Consider the following 18,497-nt stretch of genomic DNA (forward strand, 5'->3'; position numbering starts at 1 on the left):
ATTCAAAGAGGAATTTACCACTGACCCTTCAGTTATCAAGAACTTTCAAACCACAGAAAAGAGGGCTCTTGTGAGGACATGAAATATATAAATTTAATCTGCAGTATGGCATGTACTTTATGAAAATGAATCAAGGGTCAAACCAAGCAAAAGAATTCCCAGAACATGTAAACTGGAAAGAGCGCTTGAATATATATAACCCTTCTGAGTATGTATTTAACCATTACAATGAAAAGCTACATAAGGAGAATTGCTGTAGTTATCCGGGTGCCTTTGGCAGTTGCCAAGCACTCAGCATGCGGTTTACTGTCCCTTTTATTCCTTATTAAGCTTTTACAAAATTTAAAGAGTGAGCCTTGTTTCTCATGCAGTTTGACCAAAAACAGAATTTTGGGTACAGTAAGAGGGAAAAACGTCGTGTGCTCCCCCAGCACTGGGAGGGGGAATGAGAAGCCCCGTGGGGTGCTGTGAAGTGGAAGAAGAGACCCCTGAGGGGAATCGATGACACCAGCGCCCCAGTGCGCCACAGTGTCACAGAACGTCATCATAGTCACGGGGGTCCTGCTGTCTCTCGGGTCCCGACAGCTCCGCGTTGGTCACTTGTGGATCCTGAGGTGGGGCAGGGCTGAGGGACACCCTTGGGGGCCCTGAGAGTGACACTGGTTCTGGGGGCCTGGGTGGGGGTGACACTCGTTGGTGACATGCCCCTGTTCTCCCCTGTACTCACCCTCTGCTGACTCACTGCTCATGATGTGGGTGTTGAGCACAGCCCCCTCCTCCGGGGGGTTCCTGTGGGGATAAGGGGAGTCTGGGAGTGTATGGGGAGGTGGGAAAGGGGAGTCCCGGTCTGAGCCCCCCACTCACCTCTCTTGGAGCTTCCTGGCAGCTGCAATGGGAAGGGGAGGGGGTGACGGTGGGGACACCGAGACCCCTGAACCTTCCTGGGACCTCGGCAGCTCCAATCACACACTGGATCCCCAAATCCCCACTGCAGCCCCGATTCCCAATGGATCCCTGATTCTCCCTGGACACTCTGATCACCTCTGAACCTCCCAGAACTTCTGCACCAACACAGGGTTGATAACCCCCCTGGTGCCCCGAACCCTCTGGGTCCCCAGAACACCAAGCCTGGCAGGGATGGGAGAAGGAACAGGAGGGTCCTGCCAACATTCACAGCCACATCTGGGGACAGAGGGGACACATTTGGGTCACCCTAAACCATGGGGCTCGTGATCACCCCAATAACCCTGTGTGACTTCACCAGTGACCCAGCGTGAGCCAAGAGTCAACAACAGGGCCAGCTCAGGGCTGAGTGCCTGGAACACGCGGTGCCTGTCCTGTCACAGCTGGGCGGTGGCCACGCACTGGTAGGTGCCTGAATGTCCCACATCGATGTCCCTGAGCTCCAGGAGGGGACCCTGGGCCACCTCCTGCCCGTTGTGCAGCCAGGTGAAGGTGACAGGGGCTAAGCCCACCTGCACCGAGCAGCGCAGGGTCATGTTGTCACCTGTGTGCACCTGGTGTGCCAGGGGACCTGGGGTGATGGTGGCATTGGCCACGGGCACTGCGGGGACACAGACAGGGCTGACGTCACAGGGAGGGGCTGGCGGCAGGTGTGGAGGGATAGGGACGGGGGGATGAGTGTGATGGGGGATGTTGGGGATGGGGTCACACCAGGAAGGAATGAGAAGACACAGGGTAGAGGCGGAGGGACCCAAGAAAGGTGTCTGGGGGGTCATGGACGTGTCCAGGCAGGGGACCCGAGGAGGCAGTGAGGGCTCCCCGTGCCATCCTCGCACTCACTGTGCACCATGATGCGGAACCGGGTGCTGCTCTCGGCACAGCTCCCCCCTCAGAGCGCACCTGGAAGCTGGAATTCCCCGAGTGGGAGACCCCCACGGCGAGCACCAACAGCTGTAGGGACCCCTGCGGGCCTGAATCCCTGGGGAGGGGCTGTGGGGCTATGGTGGTGCCGGGGTGGGGGCTGTGAGGAGCTCACTGTGCACTGTCACTGTCACCGGTGCTGACTCCTTCCACCCCGAGGATCCCACCCGGCCCATGCATCAGTACTGGCAACTGTGATTCGGCTGCCAGCATGGGGTTCTCCACTCTGGGATGCTGTGGGATGCCCCCAGAGCAGGGGACAGGCTCTGGTCACACAGAAGGTGAACCATGGAGTGGAGCCCTCCCAGAGCCCTCGGGATCTCCGTGGTTGCCAGGCTGGGGACAAACAAACACCCCTCACCACCTAAGATGCTAACGGAGGGGTTTAGCCTACTGCCAGGTCTGTCACATGTGTAGGTGCCAATCTCAGAGACAGTAAAAGGTGGTCTTGTCCCTCCTGCCACCAGCGCTGCCCATCCTGGTTCCAGGTGGTGGCACCAGCAGTCCCTGAGTCCTGGCAAGTCAGTGTCACCTGGTTCCACAGCATCGCCGGCCTCCAGGGGTCTCCACCCGGAGCTGGGTGGTCTGGGCACCTGTGGGTGTCAGGGGACACCAGCCTGCCAGGGCCAGCATGGGGCTGGGGACAGTGGGGTGGTGCCATGGCATCCCCCGAGGACTCACCAGCAAGGCCAAGGTCTGGGCTGGAAGGGAGAAAGGACAGGGCTGGGTGGGGGTGGCACTATGGGGACAGAGGCACAGGGGACCGGGTTTGTTGGGGCTATCCCCAAAAGGTTTCTGTGGGTGCGCTGGTGTGGCAGAGATGTCTTGAGGACAGGGACACAGAAGCCAACCCTTGCTCAGGCATGGGGACACTGTGTTGGCACAGGTCACCCCTGCCAGCCCCACAGCCACATGCCCATGGCCCTGTGCCCATGGTCCATTTCCGATGGCACCTGTCCCAATGGTCCATCAACATGGTGTTTGTCCCCTTGTCCGTGTCCCCGCATTCCTGTGTTCCTGTCCTGGTCCCCACAGCTGCCCCAGCCCCAAGGTTCCTTCTGCCACATCCTTATCTCCATATCTTCATCCCCCGTCCCCACATTCCTGTCTCCTGTTTCTGTCCCCAAAGCCCCCCCCACAACTCTGGTCACACTTGGCTCCATGCCCTGCTAGCATTGGGGACCTCAGGGGACCCCACAGTCCCCCTGTGCCCCTCTCCCCTCCCCATCCCTGGGGTGTCAGGCCCATGTCCAGGGCACTCACCCCACAGGAGCAGCGCCACCTTCCCGGCCATCCCGGTGTCCCCAGCCATGTGCACTGGCTGTCATTTGGCTGTCCCCTTGGTGGTGGCTCTTTGGCCAAAGGGGAAGGAAGTGAGGTCAGGTCTTGTCCTCATGTGTAGGTGGCACCTGGTGGGATCAGGGTGGCCACAAGCTGGGGACAGGCTGTGGGCAGGGTGGGGACAGGATGGGGACAAGGCTGGGTGAACACAGTGGGACATGGGGTTCCCAGGAATGAGGGGCTCAAGGGGTTTGGGGATGTGGGGATGGGTGTCCAGGGGAATGGGGGGTCACAGGGATGGGGTCCCTGGGAATGGGGTGCTAAGGAGGGGGAGTCACTGGGAATGGGGGTCCCCACAGCTGAGGGGATTCAGGGATGGGAGTGCCAGAGGAAGATGAGTTCCAGGGATTTGGGGTCATGGGATGGGGATGCTGGGGGAATGGGGGATCCTGTGGGAATGGGGGTCCTGTGAAAATCAATGTCCTGTAGGAAGGGAATTTTAGGGATGGGATGAACAGCAGAGGGTTCCTTGGGAATGAGGTGTCCTGGGCCATGGAGATCCTGGGGAATATCAGAACTGGGATACGGGTTCCAGAGAGGGGGAGACATAAGAAATGGGGTACCGATGATTTGATTTCCAGGGGAATGGAGGTGCCAGGGATGGGCAGTGGCTGGATGGGCCCACAGGTCTCAGCTCCTTCCCTGGGTGCCTCAGATTTTTGGAGACCCAGGGCCCAGCACAGCCCCCACCAGCTGCCAGCAGCCTGGGGGTAACCCAAAACAGATTCCGAGGGGCTCTGGGTGTGTGGAGCTGCAGCAGAGGTGAGAATTCTGTGGAGGAAAAAGGCCTGCCTGTGGTTTGCTCAGCCTTGCAAGAAGCACAAAACCAAAAGGGTGCCCAAGCAGTGGCTCTGTGAGGGCCTTTGATGGTTTTCACAGCAAGGCTGGCTGGAAACCCCCCCGGCAGGGACGACTGTGCGGGAACCAGCCCAGAAATGTAGCAATTGATCATTTGTTCCTCTTTGTAAGGGACAGAGAGAACCACAAAACTACGACACAATCCACAACATTCTGCTCAATAACGTGACCTGGACCCTCCTTCTTGAACAAAACCTGCAGCCTTCTGGAACCTCATGGAAAGAATGTTTGGGTTTGGGATGTGTCTACCAGATAAGAGGAAGAAGTGTGGAAATACCAAGCAGGGGCTATGCCCACAGCTCTGTTGGAGCTCTGGGAAGTGACCCTGTCTGGATCCAGGTGTCCCCAAAGCTGCTCCATCCCGGCCCTCCTCACCTGAGTGAAAGCTTGAGGGTTTGCAGGAATTGTGGTGTAAAGCCACCAGAGGTGCTGCTGTGGACCGGAGACCTTCCTGGTGTCAGGTGCTGCCTTCCTTCCATTCGGGATCATGGAGAGCAGTTGTGGGTGTTGCGCAGGGCGTGTGCCTGGCCTCGGGCCACTGCTACGCTGCCAGTGGGCACTGGGATCCAACCTGTCTCCTTGGCGGCTTGTGCCCGCTGCCAATGGTGATGCCGGCACCGATTGCTGCCCATGAGTTTGCGAAAGGAGCAATTTCCCCTCCTGCCTCCCGTCCGAGGCCGCCATGGCCCCTGAGGGGATGGAGCTGGACAGGGGCGCCCCCTGCTGGCCGGTAGTTCTCCCTGCAGCGCCCCCTGCTGGCCACGGTTATAACTGCCACAAAAACCAACTGTGCTGAGCGGGAGGGAAAGTTCTGGGTTTGTGTTGTTGGTGCTGTTGTGGTTTATAAATTTCCCAGTAAGAAGCTGTTATTCAATCTCCAACACTTTGGTATCCCCATAATCTTGGAAATTAAAAGAAGTTTAGAGATGGGTCATCTTTCCATTCCAGGAACATTATCAGTTTCCTTGGCAGATATTTCTCATTTAAATGGGTTGCCACCTCCTGGGTTCCAGCGTGGATGGGACAGACACCCCAAGAAGAGACAGGATCAGGGACTTGGGCACCTCATGCTCTGCCTTTTAAGCCAGTTTGGCCAACAAGGGCCCTCTCCTCAGATGGCACTTCTGGTCACCCGACCACTGCAGAGCATCACACTGTCCCCAGTGTGCCACGGCTGACAGACTGATGGACAGATGGAGCCCTGTCTCACCAAAAGCAAGGCCTGACCCACCCCTGCCACACACAGGTGTTCCAAAATGCCTTCAGACATGAAACTTTTCCTGTCCCTGACACCCTACCATGTACCATGGCCTGAACCCAACTGCCCTGGCAAAAGGGGAGGCTCTGGAACCCCCACCGGGCCTTCGTGTGGGGAATACGGCAGAGGAGAGGTTTGCGGCAGGGGAGAAGAGAATCCAGAGCCTCCTGAAGGCTGCTGTGGCCATCAGAGCAAGGAAGGTCCAGAGCCCTGCCAGGTTCTTCTGGTGGAGGAAACGTGCTTGGGGGAGTGTTTGGGGTTTGTTCCTTTTTGTGTGCTTTCTCTGGAAATCTTTCCTTGTGTTACCATTTGGAGTCTGAACCTTGTTGCTGTTGCTGTTGGTTTTATTCTCTCTCGTTGCTGTTTCAGGAAATTGTTCTTTCAGCCCTTTGGGATCCTTGTGCTCCCACAGGGAGGCAGAGGGACAGTTTTATTTGCAGCACAGACACGAGTGGGTGCCCATGGATGGGGACCCCCAGCGACCTCCAGTTCCCCCCAGGATCACAGCACATTCCCATAGATGTCACCGGGTTCTCGCGGTCGCCCCTGGGGTCCCCTCAGCTCCGCGTAGGTCACCTGGGGATCCTGGAGGGTGGTGGCACGGGAGGACGCTGTGAGAGACACGGGCTGTGGGATCTGGGTGGGGTGACACTCGTGGGTGATGTGTCCCCCTGCGTGTGTCCCCCCCGTACTCACCCCCGGCCCTCTTGGTGAAAATGACATGGGTGTACAGCACTTCCCCTCCTCTGGGGGAGCCGGGGGATCCGGGGGGGCCCTGAGGGAATAAAGGGGATGTGGGGGAGGGGATGGGAGGTCTTGGGGGTTGGGGTAAAGGGGAGAGTGTGGTTTGAGCCTCCCACTCACCTTTCCTGCTGCTTCCTGGTGGCTGCAATGGAAGCAGGGGAGGAGTGACTGTGGGGTCCCAGGGCCCTGACCCCTCTCAGGCTTCCTGGACCCCTTCAAGACCTCCAAGTACCCCTGAAGCCCCCCAGAATCCATGAGCCGCCCCAGTGTCCCCAAACAACTCACACTCAAGAACCCAAATCCCAGGAGGGACAGAGACTTCCCCAAAAACACCCAAGGCCTTAGAAAGAATCCCCAGCATCCCTGCAGGACCATCCAGCACCTCCCAAAACCCTACAAGACCTCTAGCCAAAGTCACAATTGTGGTGCTGTGGGTATTTCCCTATGGTTTCTCCAATTCTGTGGGCCTCTACAGTTCCCTGGAACCCCCATCCCCCCATTGTCACCCACCCACACTGTGACACTGGTGCCAGGCCACAATGACACCCACGAGCAGGAGCAGGAACGAAAGGGCCCTGCTGACCCCTGCGGCCACTGCAAGAAACAGAGTGGGGTGCATTAGGATCACCCATCACCCCAGGGGTCCTGCACTCCCTGGTGACCCCACCTGTGTCCCCCCACCTGTGACCCAGGGTGAGCGAGGTGTCACCTCCAGGGCCAGCTCTGGGCTCAGTGCCCAGAACACGCGGTGCTCGTCCTGTCCCAGCTGGTTGGTGGCCACACACTGGTAGGTGCCTGAGTGTCCCACATCGATGTCCCTGAGCTCCAGGGGGGGACCCTGGGCCACCTCCTGCCCATTGTGCAGCCAGGTGAAGGTGACAGGGGCTGAGCCCACCTGCACTGAGCAGTGCAGGGTCACGTTGTCACCTGCACACACCTGGTGTGCCAGGGGGCCAGGAGTGATGGTGGCATTGGCCACGGGCACTGTGGGGACAGAGACGGTGCTGGCACCTGGCGAGGTGGGATGGGGGTACCGTGGTTGGGGTCATCCCCAGCCCGAGGGTCCTGCTCACCCAGAACGGTGACATTCAGGGGGTCACTCTCGGCCATGCTGTTCCCGTCGCTGACACGGCACCGGTACTGGCCACTGTCATTGTCCCCAATGTGGCGCAGCTCCAGGTGGAGGCCAGTGCCCAGCAGTGCCCCCGAGCCCTCCCGGTGCCAGGAGAAGGACAGGGGACCTGTCCCTTCGGTCACGGCACAGCTCAGCACCAGGTTCTCCCCGAGTGCCACCTGTCCCCTGGGTGGCTGCACTGACAGGGACACCCCCGAGGGCAGGACCCCTGCGAGAGAGTGGGACAGCAGGGGACAGTGAGGGACCCGGGGGGGTGTCAAGCAGGGGCAGGGGAATTCCAGTGAGGGAGAGGGGGTACAGAGATTGGGGGAGGGAGGCTTACAAAGGAACCCCAAGAGATGATAAGGGTGTCAGGGAGGGAACACCTGAAGAGGGAGGTGGGCAATACCAGGAAGGCTACGGGGACCATGGGAGGGCATGGTGAGACTTGGGCAATGTGCAGAGACCTCAGAGCGGGGTGAAAGGACCCAGGGATGGGGGAGAGGAGACCCAACGAAGGATGGAGGGAAACATGAGCCAGGAATGGGGGGACCTTAGGAGCTACCTGGAGCAGCGATGGCAGGACACAGAAAATGCACCAGGGAACGTTGAGGGTACCCATGTACAGGCTAGGGGTCCCAGGGAGGAGAGACCTGAGAAAGGATGGGGGGGGGGGGCAGGGAGGGATCTGGAAAAGGTTGGGTGCCCCAGAGCAAGCGTCAGGGAGGGTTGGGAGATTCCAGGCAGTGTGGGGGACCCAAGGCATCTGTGGGGGCTCCCCGTGCCTATCCCCACACTCACTGCACACCGTGATGCGGAGCCGGTTGCTACTCTTCTGCACTGACCCCCCCTCGGAGCGCACCTCACAGACATGATTCCCCGAGTGGGAGACACTCACAGCGGGCACCAGCAGCTGCGGGGACCAATGTGCGCCCCCCACCACCTGCCCATCCCAGTAGAACACGTGCAGGAGGGGGGATTGGGGCCGCAGGGGGCTTGGGGTGCTGAGGCAGCTGAGATTCAGGGGGACCCCACAGTGAGCTCGCGGGGACCCTCCAGCACTGGCCCCGAGAAGAGCTCTGGGAAGGAGAGGAGAGGTGAGGACTGTGAGTCTGAGTGCACTGGGAAGTGGCTTTGGGGTTGTCAAGATATTGGAGTTCCAGCCGTGTGGGTGCTCACCATGCACTGTCACTGTCACTGGTGCTGACCGTGACTGCCGGGACCCCACCAAGCCCTCACATCGGTAGAGGCTGCAGTGATGCAGCTGCAGAGGTGAAAGGGACAGCTTGGTCCCCCTGAGGGACCCACTGATTTGTTTCTCGTCCCGGTAAAATCGCACCCTGGTGAGATGGTTGTCCTGCTGGCACCAGCAGCGCAGTGTCAAGGTGTCCCCTTCCAGCAGTTCCTGCGCTGGCACCTGCAGCACCAGTAGGTCTGTGGGACAGGAAGGTCACATCTCATTATGAGACTGTTCTGAGGTGGGTGCCCATGGAACAGGGGATGTGTGGGTGCTCTGGGGTGCTCTGGGATGCACTGGGATGTCCCTGTGTGCAGGGCACTGGCTCTTGTCACACGAGGGGTGTGAGGCCATCCACGGAATGGAGCCCACCCTTACCGCTCTGGGGCCCCCATGAAAATTGAAGGTCTCCCCTCACCATCTAAGACTGTCAAGGGGGGGCTGCGCCCAGTGCCGGGTCTGTCACAGTGGTAGGTGCCACTCTTGGTTACAGTGAGGCGGTTGTGTCCCTCCTGCCACCAACGCTGCCTGTCCTTGTACCAGATGGTGGCACCGGCAGTCCCCGAGTCCTGGCAGGTCAGTGTCACCCGGTCCCACAGCACCGCTGGCCTCCAGGAGGGCTCCACGAGGAGCTGGGTGGTTTGGGCACCTGTGGGTGACAGGGGACACCAGCCTGCCAGGGCCAGCGTGAGGCTGGGTACAGTGGGGTGGGACCATGGCATCCCCTGAGGACTCACCAGTGAGGCCGAGGGTCTGGGCTGGAAGGGAGAAGGGACAGGGCTTGGTGGGGGTGTCACCATTGGGACAGAGGCACATAGGGTACAGGGTGTGGTGGCTGTCAACAAACTGTCCCCGTGGGGACAGATGCTCTTGTGGGAAAGTGCAGGTGGTCCCCAAAAGTCTGGACAGGCAGGGGGACATGTCTGTGTCACAGCCACCCGTGCACCAAATCCCTGTGGCATAGACATTTTGGGAACAGGGACTTGGAGGCCACCCCGGGCTGAGGCAGAGCTTGGGGACACTGAGAACACCCCAGGCACGAGGACACCAGGGACACAGCCCATGCTGGCCCACGTCACCTCCACCAGCTCATGATCCCATCCCCGTGATCCCATCCCCATGGCCACATCCTCTCAGTTCTTTTCCCCTTCTATCCCTTCATCCCAGTACCCTTCCCCAATCCCCAGAGCTCCCTAAGCCCAAAGGTGCCAGTCCCCACATTCCTGCCCCCACATCCCCATCCCCAAATTCCTGCCCCTATTCCAGTGTCCAAAGCCACCCTACATCCCCAGTCACACCCAGGTCCACTGTGCGTAACATGGACTGGCTCTGCTGGCATTGGGAACCTCAGGGGACCCCACAGCCCCCCTGTGCCCCCTTCCCTCCCCATCCCCAGGGTGTCAGGCCTGTGCCTGGGGCACTCATCCCAAAGGAGCAGTGCCACCTTCCCGGCCATCCCGGTGTCCCCAGCCCTGTGCACTGGCTTTCACTCCCTGCTGTGGCCACCATTCCCCTGGCTGGTGGCTCTTCGCATGAAGAGGAAGGAAGCGAGGTCACGTCTCGACCTCATGTATAGGTGGCCCTTGGTGGTGGCACGTGGGGACAGGCTGGGGACACAGGTGGGTGGGACAAAATGGGTCATGGGATTCCCAAAAGTGGGGAACTCGGTGGTTTTGGGGTGGCAGGAATGGGGTCACTGGTAAATGGGGTGCTGAGGAGGGAGAATATCCGGCCATGGGGGTGCCATTGGAATGAGCGTCTCCAAACCTGGGAGGACTCATGGATGGGAGTCCCAGGGGAATGTGGGCTCCAAGGATTTGAGTTCATTGGATGGGAGAATGATGGGTCCTAGGAAGATTTCAGGGGATGGAATGAATGGGAACGGGTTCCTTGGGAATGGGGTGCTGGGCCATGGAGATCCTAGGGAATGTCAGTGTTGGGATGGGGGCTGCAGAGAGAGTGGGACATAAGGAATGGAGGTCCCATGTTTCTGTTCCCGGGGAAATGGGGGTTCCAGGGATGGGCAGTGGCTGGGTGAGCCCATGGGTTGCAGCTCCTTCCCTGGGTGCTTCAGATTTTGGGGTGACCCAGAGCCAGCACCAGCCCCACATGGTGCCGGTGTCCATGGTGTCACCCCAAACAGATTCTGAGCTGCTCTGGTTCTGTGTCCCCCAGCCTCCAGTGATTTTTCCCTCTCTTTATTCCATTTCCATCATTTTACCCCTCAATTTCCCATCCCCCCAGTTTGTGCCTTGATGGTCCTTGGGGCAACTGGAGAAGGGAACAGGCTGGGGGAAGACCAGGGTGGGGGAAGCAGGGGTGAGGGGTCTGCAGGGAGGGCTGGGGAGGCTGTGGAGAAGGGGTGTGTCCAGCTTTTACCCCCCAACACTTTCAGTTTCTGTCTCCCGCAGAAGAAGGAAAAGGCCATTTGACACCTTTCTCACATGGTGGGGAGGGTTCTGTCCTTAGGGGGCACAGTCAGGAGGCTCCTGTCCTGGGGGCATCCTGTCCCAGGGGGGACACAGGCTGGGGAAGACAGTCCTGTCCTGGAGCTTGGCAGCTTCAGAGGGGTCCAGACTTCTCCATTCTTGCTCGTCCCCTGCTGGATCTGAGCCAGCAAGAGCAGCTGGGGAATGGAACCCTGAGCAGGAAGGAGGCCCCAAACTCCTGCTCCTTGAAGCCAGTGGCCATCCAAGGGTGGGGCCCAGCCATGGCCCAGCCCCACTGCACAGGGATGGCCATTGCCCAGCCCTGCTCTGGCCAGCCCCAGGTGACAGCCAGCACCTGAGGGTCCCCATTGCCCCCTTGGCTGTGATTCTGGCAGCTTTAGAGCTGCAGCAGAGGTGAGAATTCTACGTGGGCGGAAAAGGCCTGGCTGTTGTTTGCTCAGCTCTGCAAGAAGCACACAACTGAAAGAGAGCTCAAGCAGTGTCAGTGTGAGGGCCTTTGATGGTTTTCAGAGCAGGGCTGGCTGGAAACCCCCCCGGCAGGGGCAGCTGTAGGGGAACCAACCTGGAAATGCAGCAATTGATCATTTTTCCCTCTTTGTAAGGGACAGAGAGAACCACAAAACTACTGCAAATCACACAACAATATGCCAACAACCTTCCTGGGAACCTCCTTCTTGAACAAAATCTGCAGCCTTGAGGAACGTCATGGAAAGAATGTTTGGATTCTGAATTTGTCCACAAAAATAGAGAGAAAAGTGTGTAAGCATTTGTCAATGGCTCTACCCATGGCCATTGTAGGGCTGTGGGGAGTGACCTTGTGTGGATTCCAGGTGGCCCCAAAGCTGCTCCATCCCGGCTCGCCTCCTCACATGAGGGAAAGGCTCCGGGTTTGAAGGAATTGTGGTTTAAAGGCACCAGAGGTGCTGGTGTGGACCCCAGACCTGCCTGGGGTCAGGCCCTGCCTTCCTTGCATTCAGGATCATGGAGAGCAGTCACAGGCATTGTGCAGGGTGTGTGCCTGGCCCCAGGACACTGCTACGCTGCCAGTGGGCACTGGGATCCAACCTGCTGTCTTGGCAGCTTCTGCCCGCTGCCGGTGGTGGTGCCGGGACCGATTGGTGTCCGTGAGTTTGCAAAAGGAGCGATTTCCCCTCCTCCCTCCCTTCCGAGGCCGCCATGGCCCCTGAGGGGATGGAGCTGGACCGGGGCGCCCCCTGCAGGCCGGGAGTGCTCCCTGCAGCGCCCCCTGCTGGCTGCGGTTATAACTGCCACGAAAACCATCAGCGCTGAGCGGGAAGGAAATTTCGTGTTGTTTGTTCTGTTCTGGTTTATAAACTTCCCCCTGAAGAGCTGTTATTCCTTTTCTTACACTTTTGCCTTTAGGCCCCATCATTTTTGAAATTAAAAAATCTTTTTGACACGTCTCTTCTTTACTTTCCAGGACAGTTCCCACTTTCCTTGGCAGATATTTCTCATTTCAATGAGTTGCCAACTTCTGGGTTCCAGCCTGGATGGGACAGACACTCCCAGAGGAGACAGGGTCAGGGACTTGGCCAGCTCATGCTCTGTCTTTTATGCCAGCTTGGACACCAAGGGCCTACTCCCCAGCTGGGAGTTCTGGTCACACGGCCACTCAAGAGCTGGCTTTAGCAGAGACTCACACTGTCCCCCAGTGTGCCATGGCTGACAGACTGATGGACATTTGGGGCCCTGTCTCTTCAAAAGCAAGGCCTGACTCACTTCTATCACACACAGGTGTTCCACAATGTCTCCACACATGAAACTTTTCTTGTCTCTGACACCCCATCCTGTGCCATGGCCTGATCCTGACATCCCTGGAAAAGGGAGATGCTCCAGAACCCCCACAGGGTCTTTGTGACATCCTTGTGCTGGGAACACAGCAGAGGAGAAGTTTGGGACTGGGGAGAAGAGAATCCAGAGCCTCCTGAAGGCTACTTTGGCCATCAGAGATAGGACGGTCCAGGACCCTGCCAGGTTCATCTGGTGGACAAAATGTGCTGGGGGAAATGTCTGGGGTTTGTTCTTTGCTCTTGCTTTCGCAGGAAATCATTTCTTTTGTGACCCTTTGGACACTGGACCTTGTTTCTGTTACTGTTGTTTTATTCTCTCTTGTTGCTGTTTCTGGAGATTGTTCTTCTCTCACCCCTTTGGATCTTGATGCCTCCACGGGGAGGGAGAGGGGCAGTTTTTAGTGGCAGCACACACATGAGTGGGTGGCCATGGGTGGGGAACCCCAGTGCCCCCCAGTTCCCCCCCCAGTGTCACAGCACATTCCCATAGATGTTCTTGGGTTCCTGTGGTCACCTGTGGGGTTCCTCGCAGCTCTGTGTAGGTCACCTGGGGATCCTGGAGGGTGGTGGCACAGGGGGACACTGTGAGAGACACAGGCTGTGGGATCTGGGTGGGGTGACACTCGTGGGTGATGTGTCTCTCTGCATGTGTCTCCCTTCTGTCCTGGGGTGACATTATGATGCTTGTATCCCCATTCATCTGTTCTGTGCCTTTAAGACTGGCTCTGAAGAGTGGAAGTTTGTTTGGGGTTCTCTTAATCAGGGACACAGAGACAGGCAGTACATAAGGCTGTTTTTTACTTCTTGCTTTCAGCTTGCTGCTTTGCTTGCTTGCTTTTCTGCTCTCACTTTTGCTTCTGCTTATTAGCTAGTTCTAACTAAACAGTCCACATCCATTCCTGGACTGTTCCTCCTCTCCTGTTCCTGTGACCATCTCAAACCTGCTCCGGACTGGGACCCGGGAACACCGAAGGTTTGGCTGCATCAGCTGGCCCAGTGCCGGAGGGACTGAGAACAGAGCAACCACCCCCGAAAGAGACTTTCTGATTTTGTCATCTTTCTCAGAGTGGTGTCAGCTGGTATTGTTCATTTTGTGTGCTGGGAGGTGCTGTGCCTGAAATAAACAGGTTCTTTCCACCTCTCTCCAAGGAATTTTTTCCCAAACCGGTTGGGGAGAGGGCCCGTGTGGGTTTTGCTTTCTGGAGGGGCCCCCTTTGGAGATTCTTTAACAAATTTGCCCTAAACCAGGACACCTTCGTACTCACCCCCTGCCCTCTTGGTGACCACGACGTGGGTGTACAGCACCTCCCCCTCTGGGTGTACGCCAGAGGATCCGGAGGGGCCCTGAGGCAATACAGGGGATGTGGGGGAGGAGATGGGAGGTCTTGGGGGATGGTGTAAAAGGGTAGAGTGTGGTTTGGGTCCTACACACACCTTTCCTGTTTCTTCCTGGCAGCTGCAAAGGAAAGAGGTGTGGGGTGACTGTGGGGTCCCAGGGCTCTGATCCCTCTCAGGATTCCTGAACACCTATAAGACTCTCAATTTCTCATAGGACCCCTAAGCATTCCTGAATCACCTTAGAATTCATGAACTTTCCCAGTGGCCCCAAACAAATCACCCTCAAGAACCCAAAGCCCAGCAGGGACAGAGACCCTCCAAACACTCCCAGGGCCACTGAAAGAACCCCTTAACATCCCTGCAGGACCCCACAGCTACTCCCCAAACTCTGCAGGACTCCCAGCCAAAGTCATAATTGAGTGTCTTTGGGTCGTTCCCTATGGTTCCCCAATTCTCTGAACCTCTACAGCTCCCTGGGACCCCCCATCTCCCATTGTCACCCACCCACACGGGGCCAGGGCCCTGTGCCACCAGGGCCAGGCCACAATGACTCCCATGAGCAGGAGCAGGAGCAAAAGGGCCCCACCAACCCCTGAGGCCACTGCAAGAAACAGAGGGGGACACATCAGTATCACCCATCACCGCAGGGGTCCTGCACTCCCTGGTGACGCCACCTGTGAGCCCACCTGTGACCCAGGGTGAGCCAGGTGTCACCTCCAGGACCAGCTCAGGCCTGAGTGCCCAGAACACGCGCTGCCCATCCTGTCCCAGCTGGTTGGTGGCCATGCACTGGTAGGTGCCCGAATGTCCGACATTGATGTCCCTGAGCTCCAGGAGGGGACCCTGGGCCACCTCCTGCCCATTGTGCAGCCAGGTGAAGGTGACAGGGGCTGAGCCCACCTGCTCTGAGCAGCACAGGGTCACCTTGTCACCTGCACGCATCTGGTGTGACAGGGGACTGGGGGTGATGGTGGCATTGGCCACAGGCACTGTGGGGACACAGACAGGGCTGGCACATGGTGAGGTGAGATGGGGATGCTTTGGGTGAGGTCACCCCCATCCCAAGGGTCCCGCTCACCCAGGACAGAGACATTCAGTTGTTCATCCTGGGTCACTCTGTCCCCGTTACTGACCCGGCACTGGTGCTGGCTGCTGTCATTATCCCCAGTGTGGCGCAGCTCCAGGTGGGGGCCGGTGCCTGGCAGTGCCCCTAAGCCCTCCTGGTAGCAGGAGAAGGGTAGGGGACCTGTCCCCACAGCCACTGTGCAGCTCAGCACCAGGTGGTGGCTGAGTGCCACCTGTCCCGTGGGGGGCTGCACTCACAGGGACATCCCTGCGGGTGGGACCCCTGCGGGAGAGGGGGACACCAGGCGACAGTCAGGGACATAGCGGGTTCAGGGAGGGGCAGGAGGATCCCAGTGAGGGACAGGGGTTGCAGAGATTGAGGTGGTGGGTCTTAGAAAGGAACCCCGAGGGATGATTGGGGGGTTTAAGGGAGGGAACACCTTGAGAGCAAGGTGGGAAACACCAGGAAGGGTACACGGACCCAGGGAGGGGATGGTGTTACCTGGGGAATGCGCAAAGACCTCAGAGAGGGGTGAAGGGACCCAGGCAGGGGTGAAGGGACCCGATATGAGATGGAGGGAAACATGAGCCAGGAATGGGGGTACATTAGGAGCGGCCTGGGACAGTGATGGCAAGACACAGAAAATGCACCAGGGAAGGGTGGGTGTACCCATGTAGGGGCTGGGGGACCGTGTTAGGGACCTGAGAAAGGATGGTGGGAGCCAGGGAGGGATCTGGGAAAGGTTGGGTACCCCAGCGCAGGTGTCAGGGAGGGCTGGGGGATGCCAGGCAGTGTAGGGGACCCGAGGCATCTGTGGGGGCTCCCCGTGCCCATCCCCACACTCACTGTGCACCGTGACAAGGAGTGGGGCACTGCTTTTCCACACGGACCCCTCCACGGAGTGCACCTGGCAGCTGTAATTCCACAAGTGGGAGACCCCCACAGCGGGCACCAGCAGCCGCGGAGACTCCTGTGGGCCCGCCACCACCTGCCCGTCCGGGTAGAACACGTGCAGGAGGGGGCCTTGGGGCCGCAGGGGGCTTGGGGAGCTGCAGCAGCTGAGATTCAGGGGGAACTCCACAGTGAGCTCGCGGGGACCCTCCAGCACCGGCACCGAGAATAGCTCTGGGAATGAGAGGAGAGGTGAGGACTGTGAGTCTGAGTGCACTGGGAAGTGGCTTTGGGGTTGTCAAGATATTGGAGTTCCAGCAGTGTGGGTGCTCACCATGCACTGTCACTGTCAGTGCTGCTGACTGTGAGTGCCAGGACCCCACCAAGCCCTCACATCTGTAGCGGCCACTGTGGTGCAGCTGCAGAGGTGAAAGGGACAGCTCTGTCCCCTTGAGGGACCCCCTGAGATCCTTCTCCTACCAGTAAAATCGCACCCTGGTGAGATGGTTTTCCTGCCAGCACCGGCAGCGCAGTGTCAAGGTGTCCCCCTCCAGCAGTACCCGTGCTGGCACCTACAGCACCAGCTGGTCTGTGGGACAGGAAGGTCACATCTCACTGATGAGACTGTTCTGAGGTGGGTGCCCATAGCACTGGGGACATGTGGGTGCACTCGGGTTCTCTGGGGTGCACTGGGATTTCCCTGTGTGCAGGGCACTGGCTCTTGCCACGTGAGCTTTGTGAGGCCACCTACGGAGTGGAGCCCACCCTGTGCTCTCAGGGGCCACCCTCATAATTTAAGATCCCCCCATACCATCTACGAATGTGCCCGGTTCTGCATCTGTCACACGTGTAGGTGTCACTCTCGGTGACAGTGAAGTGGTCAGGTCCCTCCTGCCACCAGCACCGCCTGGCCTTGTACCAGGTGGTGGCCCCGGTGGCCCCGGAGTTCTGGCAGGTCAGTATCACCCGGTCCCACCCGACTGCCAGGAGCTGGGTGGTCTGGGCACCTGCAGGTGACAGGGGACACCAGCCTGCCAGGGTCAGTGTGGGGCTGGGGACAGTGAGGTGGGGCCATGGCATCCCCCGAGGACTCATCAGCGAGACTGAGGGTCTGCATTGGAAAAGACAAGGGACAGGGCTCTGTGGGGGTGTGGCTCTGCAGGGATGGTGGCACCAGGGTAAGTGGGGTGTGGTGGCTGTCCCCAAACTTTGGGGACAGCAGTTCTTGTGAGAAAGTGAGTGCGGATGGTCCCCAAAAGATTTGGAGAGGCAGGGGGAAATGTCTGTGTCACAGTCACCTGTGCACCACATCCCTGTGGCACAGACACCTTGGGAACAGGGACACAAAGGCCACCCTGGGCTGAGGCAGAACATGGGGACACTGTGACATCTGTGACATCCCAGGCACAAGGACACCATGGACACATGGGCCCATGCTGGCCCAGGTCACCCCCACCAGCTCATGATCCCATCCCCATGATCCCATCCCCATGGCCACATCCTCAGCATTCTTGTCCCCTTCTGTCCCTGAATACCAGTTCCCTTCTCTAATCCTCAGAGCTATCTGAGCCCAAAGGTGCAAGTCCCCACATTCCTGTCCCCACATTCCCATCCCCAAATTCCTGCCCCTGTTCCAGTGTCCAAAGCCACCCTACATCCTCTGTCCCACCAAGGTCCACTGTGGGTTACATGGACTGGCATTGCTGGCACTGGGGACCTCAGGGGACCCTGCAGCCCCCCTGTGCCCTCTCCCCTCCCCATCCCCAGGGTGTCAGGCCTGTGCTCGGGGCACTTATCCCACAGGAGCAGCGCCACCTTCCCAAACATCCTGGTGTCCCCAGCCATGTGCACTGGCTGTCACTCGCTGCTGTGGCCACCGCTCCCCTAGCTGGTGGCTCTTCGGATGAAGGGTAAGGAAGCGAGGTCAGGTCTGTCCCCATGTGTAGGTGGCACCTGTTGGAGGCAGGGTGGCCACAAGCTGGGCACAGGCTGGAGAAAAGGCTGGGGACATGGTGGGGATGGTGTTGCCAGGAGTAGAGGGCTCAAGGGATGTGGGGAACCAAGGACGGGTGTCCAGGAGAATGGGGGTCCAGGGGAATTGGAGTCTCCATTTCTGGGGGGATTCAGGGATGGGGGTGCTGTGGGAACATGGTCCCCAGAGATTTGGGGTCGTGGATTGTGGGTCCCGAGGTTGGGGATGCAGGGGAAAAAAGGGACCCTTGGGAATAGGGGTTCTGCGGGAAGAAGCAGCCCAATGGGATGGGATCAAGGCAATGGTGGTGGCGGGCAATGGCAGTCCTGGGATGGGGGTCTCCGCGGAGGAGAGACCAAGGAAATGGTGGTCCCACGGTTGGGTTGCCAGGGGAATGGGGGTGCCAGGGATGGGCAGTGGCTACGTGGCCACAGGGGTCACAGCTCCTTTCCAGGGTTCCTCAGATTTTGGGGTGACTCAGAGCCCAGCAAAGCCCGATCCCTGAAGCAATCCCAGGGCAGTCCTGGGAGTCT

This window comes from Melozone crissalis, unplaced genomic scaffold (assembly GCF_028551555.1).
Source record: "Melozone crissalis strain CALT ecotype California unplaced genomic scaffold, PUWL_Pcris_2 ptg000114l_1, whole genome shotgun sequence".
Lineage (NCBI taxonomy): Eukaryota > Metazoa > Chordata > Aves > Passeriformes > Passerellidae > Melozone > Melozone crissalis.